General features: G+C 38.9%; 1 pseudogene; it reads left to right on the top strand.

The window, feature by feature from the left end:
* The window catches only part of LOC100980551 (histone H3.Y-like), a 38,991-nt pseudogene extending 18,678 nt beyond the window's left edge, over nucleotides 1-20,313 (top strand).
* The last annotated feature ends 250 nt before the right edge of the window (nucleotides 20,314-20,563 follow it).

The raw sequence follows: 20,563 nt of genomic DNA, 5'->3' as shown, positions 1-20,563 counted from the left end.
TACATTATCCCTCTGGCAGTGACAGGTAGAGCTATCAGGTGTCCTGGCAATTGAAAAGGGGAGTATCCATATAGGTAGTTTTGGATGGAATTCAGAAAAATAAAACGGCACAAGTCAACAATTCTCTTGAAAGGATCATATCAGGAAGCCATGAAGAAAAGTTTTGTAGGTCCTTACACAGCTAATGTGCAGGCTTCTTCTGGGTGGCTATAGGGCATCAAAGTCATTGACTGGTTACTCGTACACTCACTTCCTACTTTTGGTCACAAACAATGCAGGGAAGTCCCTTAATACTGACTTGACTCTCCAAGTGACCCTCAAGGTTGATCCACACCTCCAAGGACACACCAACCTCCTCCAAGGTCAAATCCCACCCAAATCTTTTTCCTCGCCCCAGCCAACATGCCCTCACCTCATCTCCTAGCAAGTTGGACTCTTGAGAATTTTTCCATCCCCTTTCCAATGCATTGTTATAATATAAATTCTATATCCTGCCTCCTTCAAGAATCTTCCCTTTTTATGCTCAAGAGGATTTCTTCTCAGCAAAATCAGGCTCTTGTAGACATTGATAGATTCTTTCTCTTGAATTTTTGATACAATAATCACAATTTACCTCAAGGTAAAGTGGATGTACAAGGAAGTGCTGAAGAGAAAAGCACATTAATAAATAGACAGCATTTCAAAGATTATCTTCCTTTGTATGTAAGTTCTCAGTCTTATTTACCTATATTAAAAATTGAAATATCTGCCTTTTCTGCCTCATGGGATTGTTGTAACAGTCACAAGAGATAATTTATAAAAATATCTTTAAAAATCAAAAACTAACAGATGTTGGCATGGATGAGTTGAAAAGGAAACACTTCTTTTACACTGCTGGTGGGAATGTAAATGAGTACAACCATTATGGAAAACAGCATGGAGATTCCTTAAAGAATAAAAGTAGAATTACCATGTAATCCAGCAATCCCACTACTGGTTATCTACCCAGAGGAAAAGAAGTGATTATATGAAAAAGATACTTTCACAAGCATATTTATAGCAGCACAATTCGCAATTGTAAAAGTATGGAACCAGCCTACATGCCCATTGAACAACAAGTGGATAAAGAAAACATGGTGTATATACACATAGAATACTACTCAGCCATAAAAATGAATGAAATAATGGCATTTGCAGCAACCTGGATGGAGGTGGAGAGCATTATTCTAAGTGAAGTACCTCAGAAATAGAAAACCAAATGTCGTATGTTCTCACTTACAAGTAGGAGATAAGCTATGAGGACGCAAAGGCATAAGAATGATATAATGGTCTCTGGGAACTCAGGGGGAAGGATGGACAGGGTTGAGGGATAAAAGACTACACATTGGGTACAGTGTACACTGCTCAGGTACAGGTGCACCAAAATCCCAGAAATTACCACTAAAGAACTTATCCATGTAACAAAAAAACCACCCCTTCCCCAAAAACTATTGAAATTTTTAAAAAATTTAACTTAAAATGATTTGTGTGTACATATATTAGTGGAGCCTCATATTAGGTGGGGATTCAGTTCCCAAAGAACAAGGTAAAAATTCTATATGGTTAAAAAAGATTACTCTTGAACATTTCTTAAATTGTCGATAAAGAATAGCCTATGAGGTTTTGTGCCTAAACCTGTACTTTCATTCTGAGGCAAACTAAATGTTAAGAACCACTGAGCTAGATGGAAAGAACAAAAGAGAAATCTATATGTGTATTTTCAGGCATTCAAAGCATTTTATATTTAAGAAAGCTACCAAGCCCTAGAGAATAGCTAGAAAATAGGCAGAGAATTTTAAATGTTCTCTTTTGCCTGCCAGGTTCAGTCCATTTCCGTTCATGTTAAGCCACTGTAATATTAATAGATTTATTTTGGTTGTAAAGATGAAAGAAACTATTATCTAAACTTTTGCATTCTTCTATAACCATAAATATCAGGAGACACCACTGCAACACCCTAACTGGGCTACACCTCTCACTACACAAAAACAATGGCGCCAATCATTTAATGACTTCTTACTCTTAGGATCTTATTTTCTTTTGGACTCAGATACCAATAACTCATTTCTCACTTAAGTGCCAGACCATGGTGACAGCTTATAAGGCTCTCCTCACAACGTGGACACGGCTAGTAGGCATTATTCTCTAATTACAACCATCTGACACATAAGACCTATAGAGAGCTCTGGTGCCATTTATCTGGAAAGTTTTGGATGAGTGTAGAAAAGTTGAAAGTAAAACCTTTCTAGAAATTACAGCTAAAGAATTGGCCAGACCTTTCAAAACTGAAATGACCTCTTTCTCTATTAGTGGCAAAATAGGGAAATGCATGGCCTACATTTAGGAATCACTGCCGCTTTATTGTGCTATGTAAACAAAGATCCACCTTGTAAAAACTAGAGTTTTTACCTTACCTTAAATAGCACTAAAAGCTGCTCATCTAATGGCCATTAGGAATATGGTTTTCTACAATCCCATAGCTCTAAATTCCACCCTAGCCAGCATAGGAAGAGTGTGAGCTCTGAATAGCAAAAAATATGCACATTCCCAAAAAGGAATGGCCAAAGGTTGAGGAATAGGAACAAGAAAGGTAGATGTTTCGATAAAGGGGTAGAGAGATCTTCATTTTGATGGAACTATCTGTATCTTGACTGCAGTAGTAGTTACACAAATCTGCACATGTGATAAAATTGCTTGGAACTTTATATACACACAGTGAGTGCCTATAAAACTAGTGGAATATGAATAAATTCTTTGGATTGGACTAATGTCAATTTTCTGGTTTGGATATTATACTATATAGTTGGCAAGAGATTACCACTGAGGGTGACTGGATAAAGAATACATGGGAACTAATTCTAAATCCTAAAGACCTTTACTTTTGCTAATTAGTAGTCATAAGTTGCTATATTTAATTTTTCCAGCATCAAAAGCTATATGAACAGCTTTGTCATTTTGTCAATAGAAAAGCTTTAGAATTACCTTTTTCTCATTTTTTTCATGAAGGTATATAAAATGATGACTCTGATAGATTTATAACCCTAAAACTATATGTATAAGTGATTTTTTAGTCCATCAATACCCTGCATCATTTTTCCCTACATGTGGCTCCCCAACCATTTGTATCAGGGAACTTGTTAGAAATGCAAATTCTGTATCCCTCCCAGACCTACTCCTGGTGGACTGGGGAAGGGCAGGGAATCTATGTTTAACAAAAATCCTCCACATGATCTGATGCACAGTAAGATTTGAGAACCAATGCTCCGCACCATCATTGCTGTAAGATATCTGGCAACGTTCACACTAAAAAGAGAAAGCACTACAAACAGACATGCAATTTTAATCTGTGCTGAAGGACCCTCTCTGTTGTGCCTCCAAAATATGTGAATTCCTGATAATCCCTGAAGACTCAAGCCCATCCTGCCAGGTCATAGAACTCTGATTGCTAATTTTAGCACAATTCTTAGAAATTCCATCAAGAATATGGAATGTAGACAAAGTCTGATTCCCTGATATACATTATAATTATGTTCAACCAGTGTTTGAAAATCATCGACTTTGCGATTGGGATTAATTTTACATCCTTACCTTATAATTCCCTCAATAAATATTCATTGATTATACTTTTCCATACTTCCCTGTTTAACACTAGAACGTCTTAAGAAAACCCGCTAATTTCCATGACTAACAGAGTACTCTGATACAGGTAATTCAAATCGAATCCATAATCGCAGTCCTTTCTGTTTAACCTACAGCCAAGCACATGATCTTTCATTTGTTTATTCTAAGGACAGTAGATTTTCTTCTTAATTAACCTTTCTCAGGCTAATAGTAGCATGAGTTCACGCTGCTAGAATGGGACTAGTTAACCTGGAACATTCTCAGTCATACTAACAAGAAAAGAGAGCCCTAAAGCTAGTTACAATTAATTCCTAAAATGTGTAAACCATTGGTGAAAACTGAGGCTAAACTGAGCTTTTAACAGTTTCACTCTAGCCAGTCAGCGTCCTACTATGGGACGTCACCCAGCGGCTGGACTTGATCCACCTCCACGTTCATGCCAGATGCAGAACTCTTCACCTGGGACACTTCCTAAAATAATGTATCTTGCTTGCATTAGTGAAAGCACATTGAAACTCTTTGATCAGATAATCATACCATATTGTCCCAAATGCTTTAAAATTAATTAATTACAATCAAATATACCCAGGCTGTTTGAATGTAAGCCCTTAAAATGTAGGAATATCAGAGAAAAAATGAAAGAATAGCTGTGGTCCCACACAGTGACTATTCCCAGTAGTTACCAATATTCAAACAAGTAAGAATAATACTGTAATTCACGTGTAATTTCAGGATGTCTCAAGTGAACAAAAGAAGTACACATATGGCTAGGCACAGTGGTTCACACCTGTAATCCAGCATTTTGGGAGGCCAAGGTGGGTGGATCACGAGATCAGGAGATGGAGACCAGCCTGGTCAACATGGTGAAACCCCGTCTCTACTAAAAATACAAAACATCAGCTGAGCATGGTGGCGTGCACCTGTAGTCCCAGCTACTCGGAAGGCTGAGGCAGAGGAATTGCTAGAACTTGGGAGGCAGAGGCTGCAGTGAGCCGAGATCGCACCACTGCACTCCAGCCTGGCCACAGAGTGAGACTCCATCTCTTAAAAAAAAAAAAAGAAGTACCCATATTTACGAAATTCAGGCCTGAAAGCTATGCATTGAGAAACACTTCAACTCTTAGCAGACATCCACCTGTAACGTAAATAAACTATGAAAGAAAAAAAATTAGGATAAGGTGAGTAGGGACTATGAACAGGAATTTCATGTGGTAAAAGTATTCTGCAAAATGGTGACAGGCTTCAGGCAAACAGTGAGAACAAAACTTACTCTGTTGTTTTTTTTTTTTTTCCAAAAAATTTTTTTCATTATTTTTATTGTAAAAATCAATATATGCTCATTGAGGCAAAATTCAGAAAGTAAAATTAAGTCAAAAATAAATAAATATAAGTACCCATAAAATTCTCAAAAGGGAAAGTGAGAATGATCTTGCTAAGTCTTTCACAATTATATGAAATATAACAGTGAAATATAATATTATATCCTGAGAGACGTCATGCTGGATAGCAATTTAAACAGAAAAAATGCAGTCCTTATTACAACAAAATTACTTTTCCATAAAGCACCACAGCAAACAAATATAGGAACTCAAATGGAACAATGAAATAATGAGATCACTGTGCCTCATTATTTATAACAGCAGAAATTTGTATTTGCTATGAGAAAAGCAATTATGAGCAATAAAGGAAGTATGATTGTAGCATGCACCTTCATTAATTCATTCAAAAAAATATGTATTAAGTGTCTGTGAAATGCTGGAGATACAGCAGTGAGCAAGAAATGAAGTCTCTGCCCCTAGGAAATCTCACGAGCTGATGGGTAAGACCGGGGCTGGATTTACCTGAAGCCAGTAAAGAAAACCTTCAGGTCCACTCCCTTGCACAGTGCTCTCTGCGACATTTTCTACCTCATTTTGTACAATAAGTCAGAAAGTTCTTGGAAACAGCGACTTTAAGCTGAATGACATACCACAAATCCAACTTTACACTGACAAATTGATGTAAATGAGAGGGAAGTTCCTACTGCATATTTCTGGCCACAAAAGCATCAGCAAACTCCTAAATAAAAACCAAAACACTCCTGCTATTAACCAAATAAATGTTAGCTATGCAAATATTTAATAGACATACATATATGTAATAATTAATAAATATATTTAATAAAAATAAGATAATTATTTACCCAATTATTCCAGCTCAGGGTCGTGATTAGCCAGAGCCAATCTCAGCAGCTCAGGGTACAAGGTTGGGGAGCCAGGCTTGGACAGGACAACAACCCATCACGGGGTTCAGTCACACTCACACCCACACTCGCTCACACTGAGACAATGAGGATGTGCCAGTTTACCTAATGTGCACGTCTTTGGGATTGGAAGGCAACCTGAGAACCCAGAGAAAACCCTGCAGATCGGGGGAGAAGGTGCCAGCTCCACACAGACAGTGGTCCCTCTGCGAGTCAGTGTTTTTGCTCATCAGTGTTATTATGAAGTGATGTTGAACAAAACAGCATTATTCAAGGACTTGCTGTACTCATAATTTCAAATTATTTTCTTTAAAAGGATCACCAGAATCGTGTTAGCTTTAGACCCCACAAAACCTGGATTTGCTCTCGAATTAGGTAATAGTGAACAACTAAAAATATAAATAAACAAGATACTTTCAGGTACTGACAAGGGCTCTGCAGGAATGAAAATAAGCTGATTTAATACAGAATGGCAGGGCTATTTTTAAAAAGGAGATCAGGGAAGAACTTATGAACTGAGACCTAAATGAAAATGCCTTAGATGAATTTAGAAAAGCAACAGTCAAAAATGTTTAAACATTACTTTGCATTGAATTTATTTACACACTTAACATGGACTAGATAAAAATTTTATTATTGTAGAATGATGCTAAATTTAGAAAGATTAATTATAACTGCAGAAGTTAAACCCTGCTCATATTTTGTTTTCCACAGGTTAGCACAGCAGAACTCATGAAAATTGATCTCTTTTATGACTTGCAGACCTAACAATAAATACATTGGTATTTGTTTTAGTTATTTTTATTCTAAAGTCTCATGACTCTTCTACAGACATTTTAATATTTAAAAATGAATACAAATACAAATATATATACATACATATATATGTGTGTATATATATACACACACACACATACACATATATACATACTTCCTGAGACTACTTTAGCAAACCTAGTGACCTAAATCACTCTGAATTAAAATATAATGTGTATGTATGTATGTGTATCTAATTCTAGTTTTATAATTGTTTTGATTATCATTATTACCTATACACCTGGGGAAATAAGCAGAAAAAAAGTTTATATTGAAAATAAGAGGCCGGGCACGGTGGCTCACGCCTGTAATCCCAGCACTTTGGGAGGCTGAGGCGGGCGGATCACGAGGTCAGGAGATTGAGACCATCCTGGCTAACACGGTGAAACCCCATCTCTACTAAAAATACAAAAAATTAGCTGGGCGTGGTGACAGGCGCCTGTAGTCCCAGCTACTCGGGAGGCTGAGGCAGGAGAATGGCGCGAACCCGCAAGGCGGAGCTTGCAGTGAGCCAAGATCGCACCACTGCACTCCAGCCTGGGTGACAGAGCGAAACTCTGTTTCAAAAAAAAAAAAAGAAAGAAAAAGAAAATAAGGGGTAGGACTAATGTTCATGTAGTCTTTAAATGACTTTAATATCCTCTCCTGTAAATGGGATAATTAGGAAGTAGGAAATAGTTGGCTTCTAAACATTTTTCAGCTCTAATAGCAATATAAAAATATTAACTATGGTAGTTTATATTCATACTCGCCAACTAGGAGATATATATATATATATACACACACACTCTCTCTCTCACACACACGTGTGTTCGTGTGTGCATGTGTGTGTGTTTTAGAGACAGAGTCTCAATCTATTGCCCAGGTTGGAGTGCTTACTGCAGCCTTGACCTCCTGGGCTCAACCGATCCTCTAACCTCAGCCCCTCAAATATAGCTAGAACTAGAGGCATGTGACACCTTGCCAGGCTAATTTGTTTATTTTTTGTAGAGACAGGGTCTCACCATGTTGGCTAGACTGGTCTGGAACTCCTGGGCTCAAGCCATCTGCCTCCCAAAGTGCTGGAATTACAGGCGTGCACCACTGTGCCCAGCCTACAGAAATAGAAATACTTTGCTTAAGTTAGGGGTCTTTCACCTCTACCTTTTTTTCTCCATAAAAATGTTTTTGTCAGCCAGGCGCTGTGGCTCATGCCTGTAATCCCAGCACTTTGGGAGGCTGAGGCAGGCAGATCACAAGAACAAGAGATCAAGACCATCCTGGCCAACATGGTGAAACCCGGTCTCTACTAAAAATACAAAAATTAGCTGGGTGTGGTGGTGAGTGCCTCTAGTCCCAGCTACTCAGGAGGCTGAGGCAGGAGAATCACTTGAACCCGGGAGGCGGAGGTTACAGTGAGCCAAGATTGCGCCACTGCACTCCAGCCTGGGGGACAGAGAGAGACTCAGTCTCAAAAAAAAAAAGGTTTTGTTCTGTGTAAAATGCTGACACTACTACATCTGTACTTCTGAGTTCTGAATCCCCAAGTAAACATTTATAAGCATTTTCTTACCTAGTATTAACTTCCAAATCAAGGCATTTCAAGCTGAGATCTACGTGCAACATATTCATGTTGCTAGAATCAATTAATCAAAATTACTTCCATCAGACTCGCATCTAATTCCAGAATTGTGATTTTCTTTGTAATAATGAGAAGCATATGGAGGTCTCAATGATGCCTACTACAGTTGAAGAGGAGAATAAATAAAAAGAAAAACAGAATGAGAAAGATCAAGAGTCACAGGGAAAAAGGAGAGGCGGAAAGAATAACAGAGAGACCAATCTGCACAGGGAAGGAGAAGCTCGGGACTGAGAAGGCAGCCACTCTGAGTCTTTCTTTGGCTTTTCTTCTATCAGTGAGCTGAACTCCTACTCACTTTTTAGTACAATGATCAACTCCATTGCTGGTGCCTTGAATTCACTCCTGAGGTCAATGGCAGTCTTGTGTCTTATTTCCTTTCAACTACGCACCATCTAATTGTCTGTGGCCCTCAGTTGTAAGGCAAACAAATCCCTAATCCATGATTCAATATCTGGACTCCTCCAGGTGTTTGAAGGTGTCTAGGTTAGCAGTGCCCAACATTTTCGGCACCAGGGATTGGTTTCATGGAAGACAATTTTTCCATGGACCATGGTGGGGGATGGTTTTGGAATGATTAAAGCACATCACATTTATTGTGCACTTTGTTTCTATTATTATTATGTTGTAATATATAATGAAATAATTATACAACTCATCATAATGTAGAATCAGTGGAAGTCCTGAGCTGGTAACTAGAGGGTATCATCTGGGTGTGATGGAAGACAGTGACACCCCAAGTCTGTTGCTTATGTCCAGTCTACTCTGAAATCTTGTTTTGGTTGCTGTCACTACAGAAAACCGTCCTTCACAAAGTAAGAAGCTGGAAATGAAGCAGGCTTTTCAGTGCTTTTGTGGCCATCTCAGGATATTTCACCTCGGCTTTAACCCAGAACATATGGAGATTTGAAGTTGTCTCAACATGCTTTCAAGGCCACTGTCATTTGCAATCTCAAGCCGTTAATCCTCTTCTAGCATGGACAAAGTGGATTCCTCTGGTTTATTTACAAATGGGAAGCAGATCCTTTCCTTCCCAGTTCAGGGGTCTTTTATCATTGGGAAGTAATGCTCAAACTCTTTTGAAACCTGAAGTAGGTAATCATATACCACCTGGGAAAAAGAAGGCTCTGGCTCAATCTCTTTCAAAATTCCTGCTAATGATTGAATCTTGTAAAAAAAAAAATGTTCACTCATCACCCTCATAATTCCAATTTGGCTTTGAACATAGCCACTTTTTCTGCCGACTTGAACACACTTGTCATTCTACCCTGAAGTGACAGATTGAGTTTGTTGAGCAGGTTGAATACGTCACATGAGTAAGCAAGTTTTGTGGCCCATTCTGTGTCACTGAAATGTGCTGCCAGTGGTGACTTTTTCTAAAAGAAATCTCTGGAGTAGCTCTCATAACTCAAAAACTCTGGCCAGTGATCTACCTTTAGAAAGCCATCTCAGTTCTAGGTGTAAGAGAAGACAGGTGTGCTCCGCATCCATCTCCTCACAGAGCTTAGTGAACAGACTTAAGTTGAGGGTATGTACTTTAATGTGGTTGATAATTTTAATTACATTCTGCAAAATGATGTTAAGTTCAGCTGACACTTTTTGGCTTGCCAGCATTTCTCTACGGATGACACAGTGCATAGACTCACATTCAGAAGCAACCTCTTTAACCCAAGTAGTGAAACCAGAAAGCTGTCCAGTCATGGCCACTCTATCCATGCATATACCAACACAAAACGACCAGTTAAGTTTTCCTGATATGTAATCATTCAAAGACTTGACTAGTGCTGCAGCTCTGGTGTTGGTTGGCAAGAAAAGTGCACACATTACCTCATGCACATCCTCCTGAAAATATATTGCATAAAAATAAGCATTGTTGGCCGGGGCAGTGGCTCATGCCTGTAATCCCTGCACTTTGGGAGGCTGAGGCAGGTGGATCACAAGGTCAGGAGTTCGACACCAGCCTGGCCAAGATGATGAAACCCCGTCTCTATTAAAAATACAAAAATTAGCCAGGCGCGGTGGTGGGCACCTGTAATCCCAACTACTCGGGAGACTGAGACAGGAGAATTGTTTGAACCCGGGAAGCACACTTCAGCCTGTGCGACAGAGACTCCATCTCAAAAACAAACAAACAAGTATTGTTACATTGTTGTCAACATCAGTAGACTCATCAACCTGGATTGCTTACCACAGTGACTCATTAATCCTCTCTAACAATGGTGTCTCAGTATCTTTTATTTTATCAATTCATTTAGTTATGGTTCTGGCTGAAAGAGGAACATGTACCACCTTTTGAACTGCAGTGTCTCCTAAAAGTTTACAACAAATGTCCTTAGCAGCAGGCAGGATCAACTCTTCACCAACAGTAAAGGGCTTCTTAGCTTTAGCAATGTGGTTAGCCGCAAGAATGATGCTGTCAGTGCAGACGCATCTGATGCAGTGGTGGCCTTCAATAATTGCTTCTCTTTGTGTTCACATTTTTTTTTTCATTTGAAAAACTCCAAAGGCTTGTCTTTTAATGCAGAGTGGTTGGTCTCCATGAGACAAAGCAGTTTTGAAGGTTTCGTGGCTTCGTTGGATAGGTGATCACCACATATTATACAAAGTGGGTTTGGAGACTGTGAATCACCTTTTGCATTGAACCCATAATTTTAGTAGGATTCTCGGTATTTTCTTTTAAATGCAGCTTTCTTTTTGTTAGCAATCTTAGTGTCTTCTTCTGTCTCATCATTGGGTCTTTCCTCCTTTTCAAAGAAGCTCTCCAGTGATGTTTGTTTTTTACTCATTTTGGCTAGGGTTAGCTCATGAGTTTGCCAAAACTTGACTGAGACAAGTGTGCAGTGCAAGAAAGAGGCATGGGCAGAAGTGGTAAATAAAATAATGACAGGGCCACATGTGGGCTAAAATAACTGTCACATTCGGACTTAAAGCCTGCCAACAGATGCAGCTTAATTGTCACTTGCCACTCACTGATAGGATTTTGATATGAGTCTGTAAACAATTGATTTATCATGCTGTCTGTGCGGTCAAACCTCTCTGCTAATGTTCATCTTATATGCAGCCGCTCCCCAGCACTAGCATCACTGCCTCGGCTCCACCTCAGGTAATCAAGCAGTAGAGTCTCATAAGGAGCACTCAACCTAGATCCTCGCATGCATAGTTCACAATAGGGTTTGTGCTCTTATGAGAATCTAATGCTACTGCTGATCTGACAGGAGGCAGAGCTCAGGCATTAATGTGAGTGATGGGGAGCAGCTATGAATACAGATGAAGCTTTGCTCACTTGCCCACTGCTCACCTCCTGCTGCACAGCCTGGTTGTTAACAGGCCACGGACTAGTACTGGTTCATGGCCTGGAAACTGGGGACCCTGGTGTATGTCATAAAATTCTGATTCATGATAGCCAGCTCTATGCTCTAGTAAACTATACCCCTTCCCTTCAAGGCATCAAATTTTAGTTAAAAGAAGATTGTATTTGTTTTCATGTGTATCAGTGGTGACATAATATTTCTCTAAATGCAATAATTATATGTTGGACACATACCACATGTATGTTTGACGGAATACAGAATTTCCATAAGATAAATGATAATGCAATAGTCATTACTATCTCATCATTTCTACATGGTCTTCTGTGTTTAGAAATATAAGAATTCTAATTACCATAATACTTTATAGTACTAGTTTACATATAATTATAGTATGTATACGTATATATTAGTTTGATATGTCAAGTCTGTTAAAAGTTAAAGATTTGGTAACTGGATATTTTCAATCTAGGGGCTCAGAAAAACACAGTACTTCAGTGCCAAAGAGGAAAAATTAAAAGACGCAAAGAAGGAAAAGCGTTGACTGTAGTTAAAAGAATGCAGTGGTTATGGTGTGAGCAAAGAGATACAAAATCAAAAGAATCAATTCAGCATGTTCAAACTGAATAAATTTTTTGACCTTAGGAAAAATGCATTATCAACAAAGATAATGCCTTAGATAAAAAGCTACTTTTAAAAACTGGCTTCTTTGGTGCCATAGCAACCAGACCTTTGTTGGTCCTCTAGTCCCCTGCTGCACAAGGTGTGACCTACACCAGCCCCACAGCAGCACCAGCCTCAGATGGAAGCCCATTAGAAATGAGGAATCCCACTCCAGCCTGGGCGACAAAGTGAGACTTCAAAAAAAAAAAAAAAAAAAAGGAAATGAGGAATCCTACGGTCCACTCCACACCTGCTAGAACAAAACAAGTATGTAGAAAACTAGGATCTGTCATATTATTGATTTCTGGTAGCCACGAATATAAATTATTTTCATAACATAATTTAGAAATATAATTAAAATCACATAATTTCTATAGAACTGAGATATAATAAGTAGACCATGGGTGCCAATGAAGGTCATTTATTAGATAACTTGTATATTTAAAACCTAGAGAATAGAAGGACAATGAACAGGAAAAATAAAACATCTGTTTCAAAAATAATTTCTGGATCTTGATAAGAAACTACTGCTATTAATAGCAAAGGTGCTGACATTTTCAGATACAGAGGTGAATTTTCAGCTTCTGAAGACACCCATGAACATATGACAATATAATTATTATACACTTAAATGTCAAAAGATTAACCTTTTAGTTTCTACAGCAATTATTACATAATTATCAAAAACTCTTTATGATGTGTTAGACAGTAACTACATCAATTCTAAACCTGATTCTTCTACACTCCTTCCTAGATGATTCCATAGGTTTTAGTGGATTTCACTACTAAAACCACTTTTTTATTATTTCTATCCAAATAATCTCTGAAAGATATTAATCTACACTAGGATCAAAATGTTAACAGGAAACCAACGGAAATAAAAACCAATATAGTAAAATGGCACAGCCACTATGGTAAACAGTATGGTGGTACCTAAAAATATGAAAAATAGAATTACCATATGATTTAGCAATTCCACTTCTGAGTATATACTCAAAAGAATTGAAAGCAGTTTGGAAGAGTTATTTGCATACCCATGGTCTTAGCAGCATTATTTATAACAGCCAAAAGATAAAAGCAACACAGGTGTCCAACAACCAACAACCAAGGGGAGAATGGATAAAGAAGATGAGGTATTATAATATATGCATGCAATAAAATATGATTGGGCTTTATAAGGAAGAAAATTCTGTCATCTGCTACAACATGGATGAAACTTGAGGACATCATTCTAAATGAAATAAACCAGTCACAGGAAGAAAGATACTGTATAATTCCCCTTACACAAGGCACCCAGACTAGTCACATTGATAGAGACAGAAAGTAGAAGGGTGGTTTCCAGGCGCTATGTGGAAGGGGGGAAAAATGAGTTGGTACTTAATGGATATAGAATTTCAGTACTTCAAGATGAAGAAAGTTTTGAATATTGGTTGCACAACATGTGTATGTAGTTAACACTACTGAACTCTACACTTACAAACTGCTAAGGTGGTAAAAACTTTATGTTATGTGTATTTCACCACAATATTTTTTTATTTTTTTATTTCATTTTATTTTATTTATTTTTTTTTTGAGACAGGGTCTCGCTCTGTCACCAGGCCTCCTGAGTAGCTGGGACTACAGGTGCCCACCATCACGCCCGGCTAAGTTTTGTAATTTTAGTAGAGACAGGGTTTCACCACGTTGTTCAGGCTGGTCTCAAACTCCTGACCTCAGGTAATCTGCCCGCCTCAGCCTCCCAAAGTGCTGGGATTACAGTCATGAGCCACCGCGCCCGGCCAATTTTTTTTTTTTTATTTTAAAGGGGAAAATAAACCGATGCAGAAGGACATACATAGCTAGGTGTTTATTGTAGCATCATTTACAATAAACACTAGAAATAAGTGAATGTCATGACAAGGAAAATGGCTGAATAATTTGCCATCTAATAATATGAAGACATTGACTTAAGGTAAATTAGTTGATTTGGAATAATTTCCACAAAGTAAAACTATTATAAATGAATAAAGTAAGATGAAGAATATTGTGTATATATGATCACCTTATGAAAAGCAAGCAACCAACAAATGAAATAATATAATACAAATTATACTAGTCACTGACATTATTGAACACTCATTACACACCAGGTACCTTTCTAAACACGTAACATGAAATAATGCACTTAATCTTCACAAATGCCGTTAGCCCAGTTTTCAATAAATCAGCTGAGTTACTGAGAGGTTAGAAAGATTCTCCAAGGTCACACGGTAAGTGTCAGAGACAAGGTGCAAATCCAAGAAGTTGACCTCCAGAAGCTCGTCCTTAAATGTGTGTGTGTGTATATACGCACGTGTGTGTGTGTCTTTTTATATATGATTCCAGATGAAATATATGGAATAATATGTAATAGGCTGATGTGCATTCTCTGGAGTAGAGACAGGAATGCCAATGTGGCTGAAAGGAAAAAGAAAGGCAGGGTGGGAATCAGGGAAAAAAAGAAGAGAGCCAGAAGCATAAATGGAATGGCCATATTTGCGCATTAATGTAATATCACATATGTGTAAGAGGAAACATCGAAACTCAAGAAAAGAACAATGAAAAATGTATTCCCAGGAATAACTGTACTTTGGCTTTTTGAAACTTTGGTAATGCTATTTCGGAAAGTGAAATTTGAAATTCTCAGGCAATATTATAGATTTCTATAATTGCACTCATTTTGTATATTTCAACAATTAAATAAAAATCAAATATTTGTGACATTTTATATATGCCTTCTATCTTGTTTTCAAAAGTCTGAGATAGTCTTATCAATGGTTCAAACATAACAGCAAATATTAATTCATTATCTGTACAATGACAATAGATGTTTTGAGAGGAGAAATGCGTGCCTCATAGTCAAACCAGTGCAGAAGACACAGCATTAACGTTAAACAGAATATTTTTAGTCAGTTCACCTTACATAATTTACTATGTTGATGTTTACTGCAAATCTCTAAAAGGGATTAAAGTATCCATCATCTTCCAACTTTTTTTGACTAGAGAGAACTTTTTCCCGTGCCTTTTAAACATTGTGCAAGAAAAAAAAAAAGATTTCACACAGCAGAATCTAGGAGCCTCTTACCTACAATATAACTTTTCTTAACCTTCAAAACTGCCATAAATTCCCTGTGAAACAAGGCAATGGGAGATATAAATACAGAGATACAGAGAGGTTTTGCTTATTTGTTTTCCGTTCACCAAGTTATGTTCTCACATTTGATATTTTATCACACATAAGATATTAATACCAGAAAAGCAAATATGAGCTCAGCCATGTATTTCATTTATCTTTTTGAAAACAAGAAGTTTACACACATCAGTCAGTTCTTGACCCATAGTATCATAGCATTTGATTTTTGTCTGTGAGTTTCATATTATTCAAAAATTAATCTGTCTGAAGCTATTTTTATGTTAATGTCTATTTTATGTCCTTTCACTATGTTGAAAGTGTTGGCCAGTCATAACACATTCAATAAAAAAGCCCCAAAAATCAATCAACTAAGACCCCAACAGAATACTACCCTGGTGCAAGAATACCTTACACTTTTCTCTACCAAGGGAATCAGAAAATCTACAGGGTCTAAAATATGTGTAAGGGAATAGAAACAAAAAGAAAGAGGAAAGATTTTGTAACCTGGCCAAAGAGATAATTTCCACTAATGAGCTGCCATTGTTACAGGCTGTACAAACATTTGATTTAAAAGGACTTTATTGCTGTACTTCCTAAAGCTCACTTTTAAGATTGTAAGCATACTCCTGCTCTTTGAACTTTACTAGGTTTTCATGCTGTGATTTGACTACATGCTCTCCAAAATTCATGTTGACACTTAATTCCCATTGTGTTGGTATTAAGAGATGAGGCCTTTAGGTTGGTGATTAGGCCGTGAGAGGTCCACCCTCATGAACAAATTAGCATTCTTACAAAATGGTCACAGGCCACTCTTGCCCTTCCTCCTTCCACCACATGAGGAGAGTCATAAGGTGGCATTTTGAAACCTGAGAGTAGCCCTCAGCAGACACCACTGTTGGCACCCTGATCTTGAACTCCCAGCCTCCAGAACAGTAAGAAATACATTTCTGTTCATTATAAATTACCCAGCCTAAGATATTTTGTTATAGCAGTGCAAAGGGGCTAAGACACAGGAGAAAACTGATGTGAAAGAACTCTGAAGAATTCTTAAACCTATTTAGTAAGTTTATTATTAAAACTGAAGATAATGGGAATTAATAGGGTTCAATGATAGATATTCCCAATTGTTCATCAAAATCTGTCTTCCTGTCTTCTGGGCATGCGGCCGTCCAGCCTCATTTGATGTTAACTTCAGCCATGTGTCCACTCTTATGCCAAGTTCCACTCTCAGGCCTAGCTCAACATTCCATGGGCAGTCCCCTCCCAGACTCTCTTCTCCTCAGTGTCAACTAGAGTGTTTTGCAGACAAATTTTCCTCACAAAAATGATGACAAGACAGCAATGGAATAATTGAATTGCAACAAATCTGGATCCCTGAATAAATAACAGTGTGGAGCAGAGCTACTCATCAGTCTGGAAAACTCAACTCAGTCTGTTAAGCAGGAGATAAATAAATGTGAATTACTGAATTATACTATACAGAAAGAATGTCACTACCTAAGTTTAAGTCCCATATTTGCCACTGCCTGACTGGGTGAGTTCAGACAAGTTGTCATTTCCTAATTTCTAAAATGAGAGTGTCTGGCCACATCAGTGCTTTGACAACAGTGTCTCACAGAGCCCTAATTCTCACATTTTTTAAATTATTTCAGAGGGTAGTTTTGGTGGTAGATGAAAGGACATCAGTTAGTGAAGTAGGAAGACATAAGAATCCTTACAATGTTGGTTTACAGACCCCAATTTTTTTCCCTCATCAACTAGTGCAACGCTCTGTTTGACACACTGGGCATTCAAGTATATGAATAAAGAATTCTGCAATTAGAAATATTTATCAAAACCACTAAGCTATAAAATGAATAACATACGCTTACATTCTGCCATTCTGTATTTTTAGTTGTTCAGTTTCTTAGTAACGATGCAGATTTTTCTCTAAAACATCTGTGCACTTTTACTTAATTGCACTTGTGATCAGTGACACATATTTCATAAGTGACCTGACAAAGTTAGTCATAGAGTCCATAGTCATAAAATGTAATTTTCTTTGTGCAAATTAACTAGGTTATCCAGGGATCTAAGATACAATCTTGACCTCATTAATTTTGTACTTGAATCAACTTACAGGGGAAAAAAAGAGGTAAGAAATATTTTGCTGTATTAAATGAGTTTTTCATATCCATTTGGTGCCTTCAGTTTGTTGTGGCAGAATTCTGGACAACAAGTAACAAAAATAATTGTTCTGTGATGTATTAATGTCTTTTAAACTCAATACTCCACCCTATGGCCCTCGTAATGGTGTCCATTGCATATGTCATTGGCAGCCTTTCCTTTGACTCACTGACAATCAGAATCTAATCTCTCTGGATTCTCCAGGGTTATTTTGAAGAGTTATCATTTCTTGGTGATAACATTTCAATCCTCTAGACTACACAATTTAATACTCATCAACTTATGTCTAACACTCAAATCATTATCACTCATTACACCATTATATATATTTACTCTGATTTCTAACAATTTATCTATACTCACCCTCTCTGTAGACATATTCAATTATCTTTATATATATTTATTTATAAAAACTAAACATTCTTTGATATTAAATATTGATCAAAATTTACAGCTCCTGCTACCAAAGCACTTGGAGCTAATGCCATGGGATTTATTTTTAATAATACATTCTTTTCAATCAAATCATTAGTATTAAAAGACATAATATACATACAAATTGTAATGGTGTTACTTATTTTGTTACTATAGATCTCATAAAATTTCTTGTCTGCGAATGGCATGCATTATATGGATGAGTGTTGCTTTCTGCTACAAGTGTCAGAAAAGTGTAAGATGGACTGAAACAGGAATTTTGTTCTCATGAACCCCCCTGGAGGTATCACCTGTTAACTCACATAAATGGCTCAATAAAGTCAGGGATGGCTTCTTTGTCATTTCCATCCTGGGCAATGGAAAGATGGCTCAATCCAGCCATCACATCCAGGTCCAAGACTGAGGAGGAGCCAAGAAGAGCATCAGTGATATTCACACAGGATCATTTTATCAGAAAAGCTTCTGCTTTCCCATGAGCCTCTCTGCAGTTTCCAATATGTGTTTCGTAGCAGAGAATAATGCCCCAGGAACATCCCTGCCAGAGAGAAATGTCAGCTAGAGGAGTGGCTACTTAGATTTTTCACATTCTCTTTCCTGGTGCTATGTACCATCAGAGCACCTGATAAAACAACTTCATGCCTCATCAACTGCATAAGATACAACTTTATTAAAACATATTTTTATTATAAATACTTCCATTACTATCATAAAATGTGAACTGTCAGAATCTCTGTTGCAGGCAGAATTCTGGATGACCACGGTATTAGTCTGTTGTCACACTGCTATAAAGAAATACCTGAGACTAGATAATTTATAAAGAAAAGAGGTTTAATTGACTCACTGTTCTGAATGGCTGGGGAGGCCTCAGGAAACTTACAATCGTGGCAGGAGGGGAAGCAAACGCGTCCTTCTTCACAAGGCAGCAGGAGAGAGAAGTGCAAAGAGTGAGAGGGAAGAGTCCCTTATAAAACCATTAGATCTTGTGAGAACCCACTCACTATCCCAAGAACAGCATGGGGGAAACTGGGGAACTGCCCCCATGATTCAGTTACCTCCACCTGGTCTCTCCCTTGACATGGGGAGTATGGGGACTATAGGGATTACAATTCAAGATGAGATTTTAGGTGGTGACAACAAAACCGTATCAACCACCACCTATGATCCATCCCATAATGCATACTCCAGATATCTGCCCCTCTTTTGAGTGTTGGAGGAACCCATGAACTTAGTTTTTCATACCTTGATTAGGTTACAAATCTGTGAACCCGTAAATACAATGGAAGGTAACACCACCCTTGGGTGTGGCACAACCCATAGACTTGATAAGCTTTTACTGTGGGGGGGAGAGGGGTGGAGGGAGGAGAACCTCATTGGTGCTCCTTGCCCTGCCTCCCACTTCAGGATGATGCAGAGATCCTTTGAGCTGACACCTGGGCATGTCATCCCCTTACCCAAAGGACTGCACTCAGCCCTGACCAGCTACTTTGTAGGGTGGGATGGGGACAGCTCATTCTCATTAGATTAAAAATCTCGTGAAGCAATGAGTGCAATGGAAGCTAGCCAGGTGGCTCTAATGCAATCATCACAGCGAATTATAAGACTCTAAACTTGGTTGAGACCACAGAGCAAGACTAGCTGCAAGAAGATTCCCACTGCGGGTGCGTAGACCTCGGAAGCCCAGGACCCCACAGGGTGAACGAGCAGCCTGACTTCTGACCCACAGACCTGTGAGCAGGTAAGTCTAGGGCTGGATTGAAAGGGGCTAAGCGTGAGGGTGCATCTTCTGCACGGATCTCAACTCACAGGCTCTCTGAATCCTGTCCACAAACCCACCGCCCTCGCTCCCTGACGCCAGAGCTGCCTGCAGCTGGCCAGGCTCAGCCCAAGGACAGGGGAGAGGCCGCGGCCCTGCACCACAGTGGACATCAAGCAGAACACCCGCAAAGCCACCACCTCGGAGGCCCCCAGGAAGCCCCTGGCCACCAAAGCTGCCGGCAAGAGGGCGCCGCCTACAGGAGGGATCAAGAAGCCCCACGGCTACAGGCTTGGCACCCTGGCACTCTGCAAAATCAGAAAGTAGCAGAAGTCCACTCAGCTGCTCCTGCGCAAGCTGCACTTCCACCGCCTGGTGCGCGAGATCACCCAGGCCATCAGCCCGGACCTGCGCTTCCAGAGCGCAACCACTAGCGCCCTGCAGGAGCCCAGCAAGGCCTACCTCGTGCGCCTCTTTGAAGACACCAACCTGTGTGCCATCCATGCCAGGCACGTGACATGACAATTATGCCCAGAGACATGCAGCTGGCCCGCTGCCTCCGTGCAGCGGGTACTTAAGAGCCCACGCTCCTGGGATACCTTGCACTCTAGACGGCTTCGTTTCTGTTTTGTTGTGTGTTTTTTTTTTCTCTTCTTTCAGTTACTGGTAGTTCTGATGTTAGAAGTTTTATTCCGTTCTGGTTTCTTTTCCCCCATGGGGTCCAAAAGTAGCTAAGAATATGATTGGGAGTGGAAACATAAGCAGAAATCAC

This window comes from Pan paniscus, chromosome 4 (assembly GCF_029289425.2).
Source record: "Pan paniscus chromosome 4, NHGRI_mPanPan1-v2.0_pri, whole genome shotgun sequence".
Taxonomy (NCBI): Eukaryota; Metazoa; Chordata; class Mammalia; order Primates; family Hominidae; genus Pan; species Pan paniscus.
This window is presented reverse-complemented; position numbering and strand designations above follow the sequence as displayed.